The 14,084-nt window shown below is 43.6% G+C and overlaps 1 protein-coding gene across 1 annotated transcript in view; it reads left to right on the top strand.

The window, feature by feature from the left end:
* Positions 1-14,084, top strand: part of LOC103279137 (uncharacterized) — a 55,681-nt gene that overhangs the window by 15,902 nt on the left and 25,695 nt on the right. The window lies entirely within an intron of this gene.

Here is a 14,084-nt window from a genome sequence, read left to right as displayed (position 1 = left end):
AATTTGCCATTCTTTGTGATACCTCAAAACTCTTTGCTGCTGTTTCCTTTCTTTCATCATACAATCACCCAAAAACCCCTTTCTACTGAAAACTATTGGTACACAATTAAGATCAGACAAAAGAAATATTTTACACAGAACTTTGTTAAATCATAAAATTTTCCACAATAAAATGTAGTAATGACTCCCATCTTGAACAGTTTAAAAAAAGAACTGGACAAATTCCAGTGGGCGTTATAATCTAAGGGCTCTTCCACACAGCCATATAACCCAGAATATCAAGACATAAAATTCCACAATATTTGTTTTGAACTGGGTTATCTGAATCCACACTGCCATATATTCCAGTTCATAGCAGAAAATGTGGGATTTTATTTAGCTGTGTCGAAGGGGCCTTAGAAACAAGCAAAACCCAAATCACCTTGCCTAACTTCTGGGAAGTTATGACTTCTGAGTCCTATTTATATTCCTTTCCAGTTGCAGGGTATAGAGGATGTAGCCAAAATATGGCAGGCGAGGCTATTTGCTGCCACTAATTAAAGGAAGACACACGGACACTTGAGGTGAAGTAAAAACAGAAATATGATGTTTATTTATGCTTGAACAGAAAGGTTGTTCATTGGTTTTAACAAAATAACAGGCTGGTTACTTAAACAGAGAATGGTTCTTTATCTTGAGTTCCTTAAACATATATTCCTTCACAAGGAATATAAACAGGCTTTTAAAACCTTTGAATCCTCTCTCCCAGAGGCTCTTAACACAAGCACTCTAACCCTTAGAGGCTCACTATAATTCTTAGCACTTCTCTCCGAAGGCTAATTTAACTTTTCCCTCAAAGAGATTTCTCACTAACAGTTCCCAAACTCTTATTTCCTTCCTCTTCAAAACTCCAAATCCTGACACTTCCCCAACTGACTGACTCTCTGGCTGAATAGCTCTTACTGTCTCTCTGGCCCCGCCTACATCCTGTTGTTAAGCCACCCTCCAATTTCATCAACCAATCAGACTGCACTTCCATGTATGATGCTGCCTGAACACTCGTCCACTTGCCTGGCTTTGCCTTTCCAAGCAAGGCTTTGATCTGCCTTTACACACCAACCCTGCAATGTAGGCAAATCTGTTACACAGGGTCAGACCAGGCAGCCTTTTTTCTAGTTGGTGTCATTGCATCCATCTTCTGTGCCTTCTTCCCAAATGCTGAAAGTATGACAAAAGGTTGGCAACATTGGCAGCATTTTGGATTGCTGCTGCTATAGTACAGTACATTAAACAGAATCTGTCTTGGTGCAGCCTGGATACTTTGCATTAGTTTAACCTGTATATTAATGTTTCAGAGATCTCTTGAAAACCTGAGGCAAGAATAGGATTGAAAGAAGTATTCATTAGGTTTTTTATATAACTGCAGAGAAATATAATGACCTGGGCATAGCAGGTTTTAGAGTCTGGGGAAGAGAAGAAGTGGGAGAGGAACCACCACATTTAGAATCCTGCTGGGCTTACCACAAGACCAAAGGTATCTTATTTTTATCTTCTTTTAGTTATATCACTTTTTTCCTTTGTTCACATTTTCCTTTCTCTTTAAAGTTAACTATTGGAAGATTGATAGAAGAGCAACAAGATGTTCATACCTCAACAAAGAGAGATTTTCAAAACTGGAGAAGGAACTCTATCGTAGTCTGATGCTCTTGAGATACCATTCAAAGAACTATAGGATTGTGTTCTAAATTCAGAATACAATAATATATGTAGCAGAGAATATGCTAATGTATTTTTTAAAAACATGAGGGCAGTTTATTGTATATTACAGCCAGGGGGTATATTTCCACAAGCTCCATGAAACAGCAGCTCCTTTAACTTCTGTTAATATGTCGCTACGCGTAAGTTCAACTAAATTCAATTATTTTTACTCCAGAGCGGGCATATATATAGGAGAACTCTGAATGCAAGAAATAATATGATACCAGGTAAATGTTATGTATGCATATTTTTTTAAAACTAGGTAACATGACAAGACTAAAGAGAGATCAGAATAAAAGGGCAAACATCTTTTAAAAATACTGTACTGTCAGCTCACCACAGCCGCTCCTGAATGAACACACAAGACTCTCTGTGATATCACCAGAAACTTTTACTGTAGGAAACATGAACATCAGAAAAGCCAAGAATGGGAGGCTCCGGCCAACCCTCCTTTATATACCCTCCCCCTCATTTGAACAGTCTCTTCCCGCTCAGTAAAACCCCGCGCAAATTCCCCGCCAAGTCCATCAGCCGTTTCTCCTCCGAGTCCTGGGACGCAGGTGTCTTATCAATGTCAGTGACCCTGAAACTCAGAGCCACATCCAGGCTCTAGTAGCAGGGTTCTGACATGGCGTCCTCCTCCCCTTCGTCCTGGAAGGAAAAGATTAAACACAACTATTGTTCTCCGCTGTCCAGAGTTCCTTTATACTTTTTTAACAGGCTGCAATGGAATACCGGGTGTACCTTTCCTAGGTCCTTTGGTAGCCTCAGCTCATAGGTCACTTCGTTTATTCTTTTTGCTACCCTGAATGGCCCTATATAGCGTGGAGCCAATTTCTTGGATGGGAACCCCAATTTCAGGTTTTTTGTGCTCAGCCAAGCCAGATCTCCTTCGCCCAATTTGTCCCCCTCTCGGCGCCTACGATCCGCAAAGAGCTTGTACTTCTTTTGTGTTTCCCGCAATGCCTCTACCACGGTTCGCCACCCTTGCTTGATTTTGGCCGGCCATTCCTCGTCGGTCTGGCCCTCCCCTTCCTTCCACTCGGGTAGCCTGGGGAAAGGTGCCACCTCCTGTCCGTATACTATTTCGAATGGGGCACGACCTGTGGCCGAATGTACGGCCCCGTTAAAAGCCATCTCAGCAAACGGAAGAAGGTCCGCCCAATCATCCTGTCTATAATTGGTGTACATCCTTAAGAATTGGCACAGTGTCTGTTGGGTACGTTCGACCCCCCCGTTGGTCGCGGGATGAAAGGCCGAGCTCAGGTTCCTTTCTGCTCCTAACAGCTGTAAGAATTTTCCCCAAAATTTTGCAGTAAATTGGACTCCCCGGTCACTAATTATCTTGTCGGGACACCCATGTAGGCGATATACGTGCTTCACATACAAATCAGCAAGTTTTTCAGCTGAAGGAAGTTTTGGCAGAGCCACAAAGTGTGCCTGTTTTGAGAATAAGTCCAATATTGTCCAAATGTATCTGTGGCCTCTGCTGGGGGGTAGTTCGCCTACAAAATCCATGGCTACGCATTCCCATGGCCTCATGGGCTCTACCACCTTCTGCAACAGCCCCTGGGGCTTCCCCGGTGGTGTTTTTCCCTCTGCGCATAATTCACACTGCGTGACGTATCCCCTGGCGTCTTTCCTCATTCCGGGCCACCAGCATTGTTTGGCCAACAGTTTAATAGTCCTGGTGGGGCCTAGATGACCCGCACCCTTGTTATCATGGTACTTCCTTAACATTTCTCGTCTTAAACATTCAGGAATATACAATTTCTTATTTACAAACACCAAATCCCCACACAATTCTCCCTTTTCTTTGTTTGTTTGTAACCATTTGTCCATTCCATACGCTCGCTTCAACTCTTCCTCCCATATTTCTCCTCCCCCCGTGGAAATGGCAGTACGTTTGTTTTCTTTGGCCGCTTGTGCTCGAGTTAGTACTGCCAGGCCCCATTGCTTATCAAGAAAAATACTCCCTTCAGATTCCTGAATTCCTCCCCCGTGCTGAGGCATCCGAGAGAGAGCGTCAGCGAGTATATTATGTTTCCCCTGGAAGAATCTGAGTCTGAAATCAAAACGGCTGAAATATTGGGCCCATCTAATTTGCTTCGCTGATAGTTTACGAGGGGATCTTAGATACTGTAAATTTCTATGGTCAGTCCACACCTCAAACGGTGTTCCACTTCCTTCCAGGAAGTGTCTCCAGCACTCTAGTGCTTTTAGAATCGCTAAGGCTTCTCTCTCCCAAATCGGCCAGTTTTTTTCTGTATCACTAAACTTTTTTGACAGATAGCCACATGGCTTCAGGTTCCCCCCCTCGTCTTTCTGTAGCAGAACTGCCCCATATGCCCTGTCTGACGCATCGCAATGTAATACAAAGGCTTTAGACATATCAGGGTGCTGTAGGACAGGCTCCTCCGTAAAACGCTTTTTAAGGGCTTCGAAAGCTTCCTGGCATTCTATTGTCCAGGTCAGTTTGGCCCCTGGGGCCTTCACTTTGGCTGTTTCTCCCCTGCCTTTAGTCTTTAACAAATCCGTTAATGGCAAAGTGAGGCGCGCAAAGTCCTTGATAAATGTTCTATAGAAGTTTGCGAACCCTAGGAAGGATTGCAGCTGCTTCCGTGTTTTGGGGGCTTCCCACCCCCTCACGTCTTCTACCTTCGCAGGGTCCATCGCCACTCCCTGGGAGGAAATCCTATACCCCAGAAAGTCTATCTGGTCTTTATTGAACTCGCACTTGGCAAGCTTCGCATACAGTTTTGCTTCTCTCAACTTTTGCAGGACTTCCCTGACTAGTTCTACGTGTTGCTCCTTAGTCCGAGATACTAACAATATGTCATCTAAAAAAACAAAGACTCCCTTGTACAACAATGGATGCAACACTTCGTTGATTAATTGCATGAACGCGGCGCCTCCGCCGCACAAACCGAAAGGGAGCACACGATAATTGAATAATCCGAATGCACAGGAGAAGGCCGTCTTCCACCTGTCCTCTGGTTTAATCTGCAATTTATGGTATGCTTCAATTAAGTCCAATTTAGTGAATATCTGTCCCTCCGATAACTGGGCGATCAAGTCCTTCACTAAAGGTAGGGGGTATTTATTTCCAGAACTGATTGCATTCAGGCCCCTGTAGTCAATGCAGAGCCTCAGCGTTTGGTCCTTTTTGCGCCTGAACAACACAGGCGCCCCTAGAGGGGAATTTGAAGGCTCTATGAAACCCCTCGCTAGGTTTTTATCAATGTATTTTCTCAGTTCCTCCTTTTCCCTAGCCGACATTGGGTATATTTTTGCCTTAGGAAGCTCTGCTCCTGGGACTAGCTCTATCTTCACTTCAACTCTCCGCTTCGGTGGGAAACTGTCTGCTTCCTTCTCATCAAATACGTCCACAAAATCCCGATACTCTGGGGGTAATTTATCTGCCAGTTCTGCTATCCTGATAGAGTCTTCCTCCCCCCTTTTCCCCTGCTCTCTCTCCACTTCCTGGCTCCCTTCTTCCAACTTCATCCTGAAGATCATGCTCTTATCCTCCCAGTTGATTTGCGGGTTGGCCTGCCCCAGCCATGGCATGCCTAGTATAACATTATAGCTGGCTATTTGTGATATCACAAATGACACCTTTCCTTCCCAACTCCCTATCTTACACTTTACATCTTCGGCACTGTACTTAGCTAATGATCCCGATGCTGTGGATCCGTCCAACTGCGAAAAAGCTATTGGGGATTCTAGGTTCGTTCTTTCGCATCCCAATCCCTCGGCTAATTCAGGGGAGATGATGTTCCTGGAACATCCACAATCCACAAATGCTTTGCAGGTTGCTTGTTTGCTGCCACTTTCCAGCTGAATGGGGACCACTATCATGGCTTTGTCCTGACTTACCAACCCCCCCGAGTGGTGCCTCATCGGTGGTTCTTCCTCGGCGCGTTTCCCTGCCACGGCTCTAGGTTTGGGCGGGCCTCCGCCTTCCCCTTTTCTCTGCCAGCACTCGGCAGCCCTGTGGCCCAAACGGCCGCACACGAAGCAGCCCCTCCTGCTGGTGCTCACGTTCCCTGGCGGCTCCGTTCTCCTCCCGGCTGGGGTTGATCCCTCCTTCCGGCTCCCCTCTTTCATCTGCGGCCGCTGCTGTAGCCCTCCTCGGTGCCTCCTCGCCTGGGCCAGCGATGTCTCGACGCGCCCCGCCAGCTGAATCCATCCGCGCAGTGTGTCAGGCTCATCACGATGCACCGCCCAGGAGAGGATCTCCCGCCTAAGCCCCTCTTTGAAGAGTTCTATCTTTGTCACTGCAGACCATTCCGGCACCTTTTCAGCGAGGCATTGGAACTCCTCCGCATACTCAGATACCGACCTCTGCCCCTGGGAGACGGTCTTCAACTCCTCCCTCGCCCGGATCTGCTCCAGTGGATCTCGGAAACGGGTCTCCAGGGCCCCCATAAAGCGTCGGAGTGACCCCAGACATGGGTCGCGCCGCGCGTGTAGTTGAACGTACCAGCTGGCCGCTCCCCTCTTCAACACTGCACCAATGGCCCGTACCCGGCTGGATTCCGTTCTGAAAGTGTGGGCATTGTCCTCCATATAGCCCCTCACCGTGGTCAGGAAAAAATCCAGTTCAGAGGACTCTCCCCCAAACTCGATCCTTAGTTCCTCTCGTCTCGGTAGGGGTCCCTGTGGTGGCAATCCCCAATCCTCCGCCCGTCGCAAGCCCCCTTGCGGGCCAGTGGGCCCCGCTGCTGCTTCCCTTTGTCCTGTGCCACGCCCGGCATTCGCCAGGGGCACCAGGGTCTCAGTTGGGAGCGTAGCCGGGATTCTCGGAGGCTTTTCCCCTTCGTCGTCACTCTCCTCCACCCGCGTCAGGCTCGTTTGGATCTTGGGCCGGGCACCGGGCTCCTTTCGCATTTCCCTTCCCTTCGGTGCTGGGAGGTCTGCAAAGCCCTGGCTGCTTCCCATGCTCACGTCCCACATTGAGCTAGCCCGGAGTTCCCTTCCTCGCTCCGGCTCCGCCAAAACCGCCAGGCGCTCCATCGCCCTCGACATCACTGCCAGGGTGGTCTCCATCGCCGACATCCTCTCCTCCAGAAACACCATCTTTTGCGGGCCTGGGGAAGGTGAACCTTCCTCTCCTCCGGTGCTGTCTCCCCGCACCACTCCACGCCTCTGGGTTACCCCATTTGGCTGGGCATAAGCGGTGGAGGACGCCAGGGCCGCCAGCTGGTGGAACTCAGCGTCCGTCTCGGGAGTGGCCCTTTCCGACCTTCCTCCGGCGCCCAAGGGCTCTTCATCCTCCACTTGCATGTTACACCTCACCGCTACAGCGGGATGGTGTCCGTATTCTTGGCTTAATGTCAGCTCACCACAGCCGCTCCTGAATGAACACACAAGACTCTCTGTGATATCACCAGAAACTTTTACTGTAGGAAACATGAACATCAGAAAAGCCAAGAATGGGAGGCTCCGGCCAACCCTCCTTTATATACCCTCCCCCTCATTTGAACAGTCTCTTCCCGCTCAGTAAAACCCCGCGCAAATTCCCCGCCAAGTCCATCAGCCGTTTCTCCTCCGAGTCCTGGGACGCAGGTGTCTTATCAATGTCAGTGACCCTGAAACTCAGAGCCACATCCAGGCTCTAGTAGCAGGGTTCTGACACTGTACTATTATGTTGTGAGGAATCCTTTGACTGAATGCAGCCAAGGTAGTATACATTTAAATATGTTTAAATATGTGTGTTTTTTAGAATGATTTAGATGAGTATGTGTTTTTAGTGATGTTGTAACCCACTTTGAGCCACAAAGAGAGGTCAGTAAGAAATAAAATTATTATTATTATTCTATTATGACACAGCAAACAAGATAGATATACTGGATTTCGTATCACAAAATCACAAGTTGAAAACTTCCCAAGTGTCATGGGTTTATATGTCAGAGGAGGTTTACCGTTGCCTTCCTTATGGGTAGAGATCCAGTGACTTCTCCAAACATCAACCAAAGGGTATCCATGGCTGAACAAACAAATCTGGTGCCCTGAACTCCTCTTTATCTTCTCAAACCACTCAAACGAATATGTAACACTGTACCCACAAAAAAGTATGAGATATTATCCATTTTAATAAAGTGATGTGAAGACAAACTGAGATCCATGAATGAGAAAGGTGACTAAAGCAAGATCAAAATGGATGATCAGAAATGTATAAAAGATGATGTATAAAAGATGAGAGGATGTCTGAGTTTTTAGCATGTGGAAATCAATAGATGCATTTGTCGAGTACAACTTTGGTCTACAAAATATCAGCAAAATGATCTTGTGGCAAATAAAGGCTGCAATTGTGAAAGACACTTACTATGAAGTAAGGCCTATTGCACTCAGCAAGACTTATTTCTGAGAAAATAACCACAGTATCACACTGTAACTTGAAGTTAATGGCTTTGTATGCCAGACTGCTGGGAGCTGGAAACAGCTTCTGATACAGTGATGGAAGGGAAGGGAATCTAGCAGCTAAAACAGTTAAGAAAAGTAGTAGTGCATTGTTTCCTTATAGTTCTCTTTATAGAGAGCCGTACAAGTAGCCATACCTTCTTCTCCCTTAGTTGAAAGCAGAATTACTCAGTTAGTCACAATAACCTGTTGTGTGGATTATCAGACTGTCAGGACCAATGGTTTTGGATGACACCCAGAACAGAAATGAGTTACGAATGAAAGCATTATTTTAGTCCCTTCTATTATGCACTTTAAAACTCCCTTGCCCTTTTTCTGGTTGTTTTGCTATTTTTCCTTACAATATGAATGTGCAGTACAAAGCTCCAAAAAGCAAATTTAGAAGATTCACCCAGCATTTGCCTAATTCTGTTACAGCTTTTTTTGAAATTAAGGCCCTCTGGGAATCTTGCAATTTGCCACCCAGTCTGAGAATGCCTAGGGAAAGAGGCCAAAATGTTGATAAAGCCTTAGTGTTTTCTGCCACTGTTGCCTTGCTTTTGGCACACTGCAGGATTCAGCTAATTTTGAACAGCAGGTCTTTAAAGCAATCAAGAGAATGAAGATCCTTCAGATGCAGCCGAGAAGGAACAAGCGGGCTAAGTAATGCTAAGAAAGAAGTACTGCTCCAGCCAGCCATTAGCATGCAGCACTTGCCGCAGAGATTTAATAGAGTATGCTACAAATTGGTATGCTGGGCAATTATGACAGAAGTTCCCTCAAATCCTTGTATTTGTCTTGCTTATCAGCATCTTCCCCAGAATGCTGATGCAAATAACAGATCTTCCTGGAGTAAGCCTGCCTTTGACTCAAGTAGATGTCATTCATTAACTTGGGAAAGAGGGTCAGCGGGAAATCAATGGGGCCTTTTTATCTAGCTACATGCAGGACCATGTAAATGAATCTACCAAGTATGTTTCAGCATAGTAATAACTACTTTATTACCTTTTGACCTGTCGTTTACTATGCTGTATCAGCACTTTTAAATTAAGGTAAGTTTAATGTCCATTAAATAACTTTAGTTTCCACTAATTAGTAAACTGAATGGGAAACATTTTACTAATGTGCGAAGTTCAATATTTTTTTAAAATGAAGACTCTTTTAAGGGCCAAGTAGCATATTGTGAAGGCATGGCCTCTGCACTACCATAGTATGAATCTAGACAAGCTGACAAGAAGGCTAAGAGGAGACATGATAGCCATGTACAAATATGTGAGGGGAAGTCATAAGGAGGAGGGAGCAAGCTTGTTTTCTGCTGCCCTGGAAACTAGGACACGGAACAATGGCTTCAAACTACAGGAAAGGAGATTCTACCTGAACATCAGGAAAAACTTCCTGACTGTGATAGCTGTTTGGCAGTGGAACTCTCTGCCCCGAACTGTGGTGGAGGCTCCTTCTTTGGAGGCTTTTAAGCAGAGGCTGGATGGCCATCTGTCGGGGGTGCTTTGAATGTGATTTCCTGCTTCTTGGCAGGGGGTTGGACTGGATGGCCCATGAGGTCTCTTCCAACTCTACTATTCTATGATCCTATGATTCTATGCTTTTATGAATACCACAATGGAGCTATAGATTAAAATGCAATTTTGTACTGAAACTAATGAATGCTACATACTTATATATGCTTTTTCCTGCTCACCACTACTTATGTGGTTTATAAAGGGATGGAAATTGTTCAGCCCTGCATATGGGGTCCTGAATCTCCCAGCTTTCCTCTGCACTAGCTGTGCTGTCTAACTTTTCTGGGAGTTTCGATACAAGTTTTGAAGGCAATTTGGATGCATGATTTCCCACCCCCATTTTTAAAGTATTCTTTGCAAACTGATGTTTGTTCCATTTTGATGTACAAAATTTGTATAAATGATTTGCATGATCCTTTGTACACTTGTTATTCTTAAAAGTACAGTCTGTACTCAGTGAAATGACAAAACAGATTATCAAAATGAGGACAGTGTGCAGGAATTACCTTCTACAAGACATACTCAGAAGAGAAAGCAACAGACCATCTCTTCAACTGTGGTTTTTTAATCTTGGTTACTTTTATTCACCTTTGTAGTCAATTTCCTAATCTCAAATTACCACTACTGGATTAAGCACTCTAATTAACAATACTCTGTTTCCACAGACATACAAATCTAGGGACAAAGTCCTGCAACAAACTACCCTGAAAAAGCTAGCTTTCACTTTGTGTCTTTTCCTATTACACAACTTAAGGCACTTTCATACTATACAGCTACAGTGCAATGATTCTACTTTAACTTCCATGGTTTCACCCTATCAAATTCTGAGATTTTCATTTTCAGGAGAAGTTTAGAATTATTATACAGATAACTCCAGTGCATCATGAAACTACAAAATCCAAAATGCCATAGGATGCAGCCATGGCTGTTAGTGGAATACACCAGTATAACTGGGTAGTTTGAAAGGGCCCCTCACATCCATTCATATTTTTAAAAAATATATTTTTAATAATAATAATAATAATAATAATAATAATAATAATAATAATAATAGCATTTGTTATCTGCCTCTCCTTGTGGCTCGAGGCTAGGTACAAAAGGCTTACATTACTTCACTTTCCCTATATTTTCAACCAGCTTTCTCCCAGCAGTGAGATCGGTAGGAAGAAATGTGTCTTATATAGCAAAAGTTAACCAGGCAGGAAACTCATGTTCGAAATTTTAGACTACAGGGGAGTTTAGGAGGGAGTGTATGTGTGTGTGTGTGTGTGGGGGGGGGGGGGGTAATTTTCCATACCTGTAAACACCTTTTTAGGAAAAAAATCAAAATACATTCTATATTCTTTTTGTATATACAATTATACTATCAAATATTAGTCAAATGTGACTGCTTCATCCTATCCAGTTTTGTTCTTATTTATGTTCTGATTGTATAATATGATATATGTCATCACTTGCCAATAGCACTTTCCGATAGATATGAAAAGCACAAGTAGAATCAATTGACAAATCTGATGATAAAAATGCCAACATTTAGAAACTATCGGGATAGCATTTCAGTCTCCAAGGATGTTATGATGCTAATCTCAAAGACATCATAATTCAATGTGAGGTTTTGAAGGGCAGTCTCCAGTATGACATTTTTGGAGCAGGTTTTATTAGAAAATACAAGTAAGGCTAAATGGTGACATTGGGTTTCTTTCATAGTATGGTGTCATTTTAGCATAGCAAACATAGGAAATAATGCTTCTCCCTGAACTGTGAAAAACATGGTTGCAAGTAAAATAAAATGTATGTGCAAACTTATTTGGTACAAAGCCACACAAATGGCTTAAAGTACAGTGCTCACTCGCTTTTCACAGGGGTTAGGTTCCAGGCCTGCCCGTGAAAACTGAAAAACCGCGAAGTAGTGGCACTATATTTATTTTAATACATAAACATTATTTTAATAGTTAAGTGGCCTTTCTCCCCTTGCAAACCCTGGAGGGAGTGAAGCCTTTCTTACCAGTGCCGGCCGGCCTTTTGCTTGGTGGCTGCCATGTTGCCCTGGCTGCCTTTGCTCCTGAAGCCAGGGAAGAAGGAAGGCTGCTCCGCCCAGTAAGCAAGCGAGCGAGCAAAGGAGGGAGGGTGAGAGAGAGGGCGGCAGGCGGCAGCAGAGGAGGTACACTCCCAGGTTCGCCGTGCCTGTTTTCCGGCTCCTGCACGTGAGAAATGACTCGTCTGAGTGTTCGCGCTTGGTCTGCCTTTTTGTGCCACCCCCAGCACCACCTCAGACCAAGGCACAAGCACTTTGGGACACGCAGGAGGCTCCTACCCTCACTTCCAGGTTCGCCCTAACGACTGCCATTTTTGGGTGTGCAATTTCAGAGTCTCGCAAGAGCGCCCAGTGCGCAAGCCACACCTCCGAGGCACGGGGCGCTGTCATGAGACTCTGAAATTGCATGTCCAAAAATAGCTGCCGCCAGGGCAAACCCGGAAGTGATGGTAGGAGCTTCCTCTGCCACTATTAAAAGCAGCAATGGGGTGGGTAAGCAAACAAATAAATAATTAAAAAATTTCCGTGATAGAGCGAATACGTGGAAAGCGAACTGCAAGATTGCGAGGGAACACTGTATATGTTTAATACATGTCTAGCAAGTCTTATGTTAAAAGGCATCTCTCATACCATGCCAAATCTTGCTCTGCTTTTCCACAACATGTTTTGATTGATTTTATTAACCTTGAAGGATTGTTTATCTGTCAATGGTTTCTTGTTGTTGTTGTTGTTGTTGTTGTTGTTGTTAATAGCAGTAATAGTTTTGTCATTGTTTTAGTTGTATCTCCAGCTTCCCTAATGAAGTTCAAGATAGCATGCATGTTTCCTGCTCCATGTTATGTACATGACTATCCCATGAAGTAGGTATAACTGATATTGACTGGCTAAAGAAATCTGAACTTGAATCTCTCAGTGTTAATATGATAGTTAGATGCTAATTATTACACAAACTTCATATACATTAAGCTTACTGCACATTGGCATGTGTTTACTTATGCTTTACTATAGTCTACTTAAAAAATAATTCACATTTTTAAAATGACTTTTTTAAAATTTAAAGGGCACGTAGAGGAAAATCGTAAAATTACATGGAAGAAAAGTAAAATGCTTGCTTTCCTTCTTACTTTTCCAATTTTATAATCAGAATGGCAACGTGGAAGTTAGCAAGTGCTTCTTTTCCAAGAGCATGGTAGACCTATGCAAAGAAGGAAACTATTTATGTGTAGTTGTTGTTCAGGATCTATTTTTATACTGTATTCTACAGTGTAATTTAAACTAGGGATTGTGTGTAATATTTTTTAAATAAATGTTAATGTCAACTGTCGATGGTATACATATTGCATATAAAACTTATATTTGTCATATGCTAACTGTCTTCAAGTTTCAGTGTGGGTATATTTAGTGGCTTGGATTTGCAGGCAGGTAGTACATTGTAACCAACCATGTGTTCAATTCTAGTTAATTACAAATAATCTCTGTGGGAGAACACTTCCATTTTCATTGGTGTGAATAGCTGGTACAGTAGAGTCTCACTTATCCAACACTCACTTATCCAACGTTCTGGATTATCCAACGCATTTTTGTAGTCAATGTTTTCAATACATCGTGATATTTTGGTGCTAAATTCGTAAATACAGTAATTACAACATAGCATTACTGCGTATTGAACTACTTTTTCTGCCAAATTTGTTGTCTAACATGATGTTTGGGTGCTTAATTTGTAAAATCATAACCTAATTTGATGTTTAATAGGCTTTTCCTTAATGCCTCCTTATTATCCAACATATTCGCTTATCCAACATTCTGCTGGCCCGTTTAAGTTGGATAAGTAAGACCCTACTGTATATATATTTGCTCAGCAATCCTAGCTTTTCAAGATTGGGAGATGGAAGTTCTACACTTGCATGCCCATCCACCTCCATGCATTACACAAAGGATGAAAGCCTTTGTTATGCTCTTGGGAGCCCTACAGGAAAACTACAGCATTTTCTCTCTCTTTCAATAAAATAAAATAATAAAATAAATATGTGGAGCCACAGTTGTCCAATCCTGCTCTTGCAGTTCTCTTTTCAAAACCCTGCTCAATGTATATAAATCAGAGTGCTGGAAATCAGTAGGTATAGATCAGTAGAGTAAGCAATGGTGAAGCATAGCAATTTAACTCACAGTACAGAGGATGTAAATGTGAATAGGAGTGTTTCAAATAAATATGCTGCTACAGCTCATTATCTGAATGTCTGGAAGAAGAGAGGGTTGAGGAAAAGGGAGTATATACTACCTAAAAGTAGTCTAAAAGAAGTTTAGGACATTTGGAAAATGGAAAGGAATGTTTGGAGTCAGGATACAAGGCACTGTTCTCCTGCCAAGTTCCTTAGCTCAGAGATCAGGAA

Source organism: Anolis carolinensis, chromosome 3, assembly GCF_035594765.1.
Source record: "Anolis carolinensis isolate JA03-04 chromosome 3, rAnoCar3.1.pri, whole genome shotgun sequence".
Taxonomy (NCBI): domain Eukaryota; kingdom Metazoa; phylum Chordata; class Lepidosauria; order Squamata; family Dactyloidae; genus Anolis; species Anolis carolinensis.
This window is presented reverse-complemented; position numbering and strand designations above follow the sequence as displayed.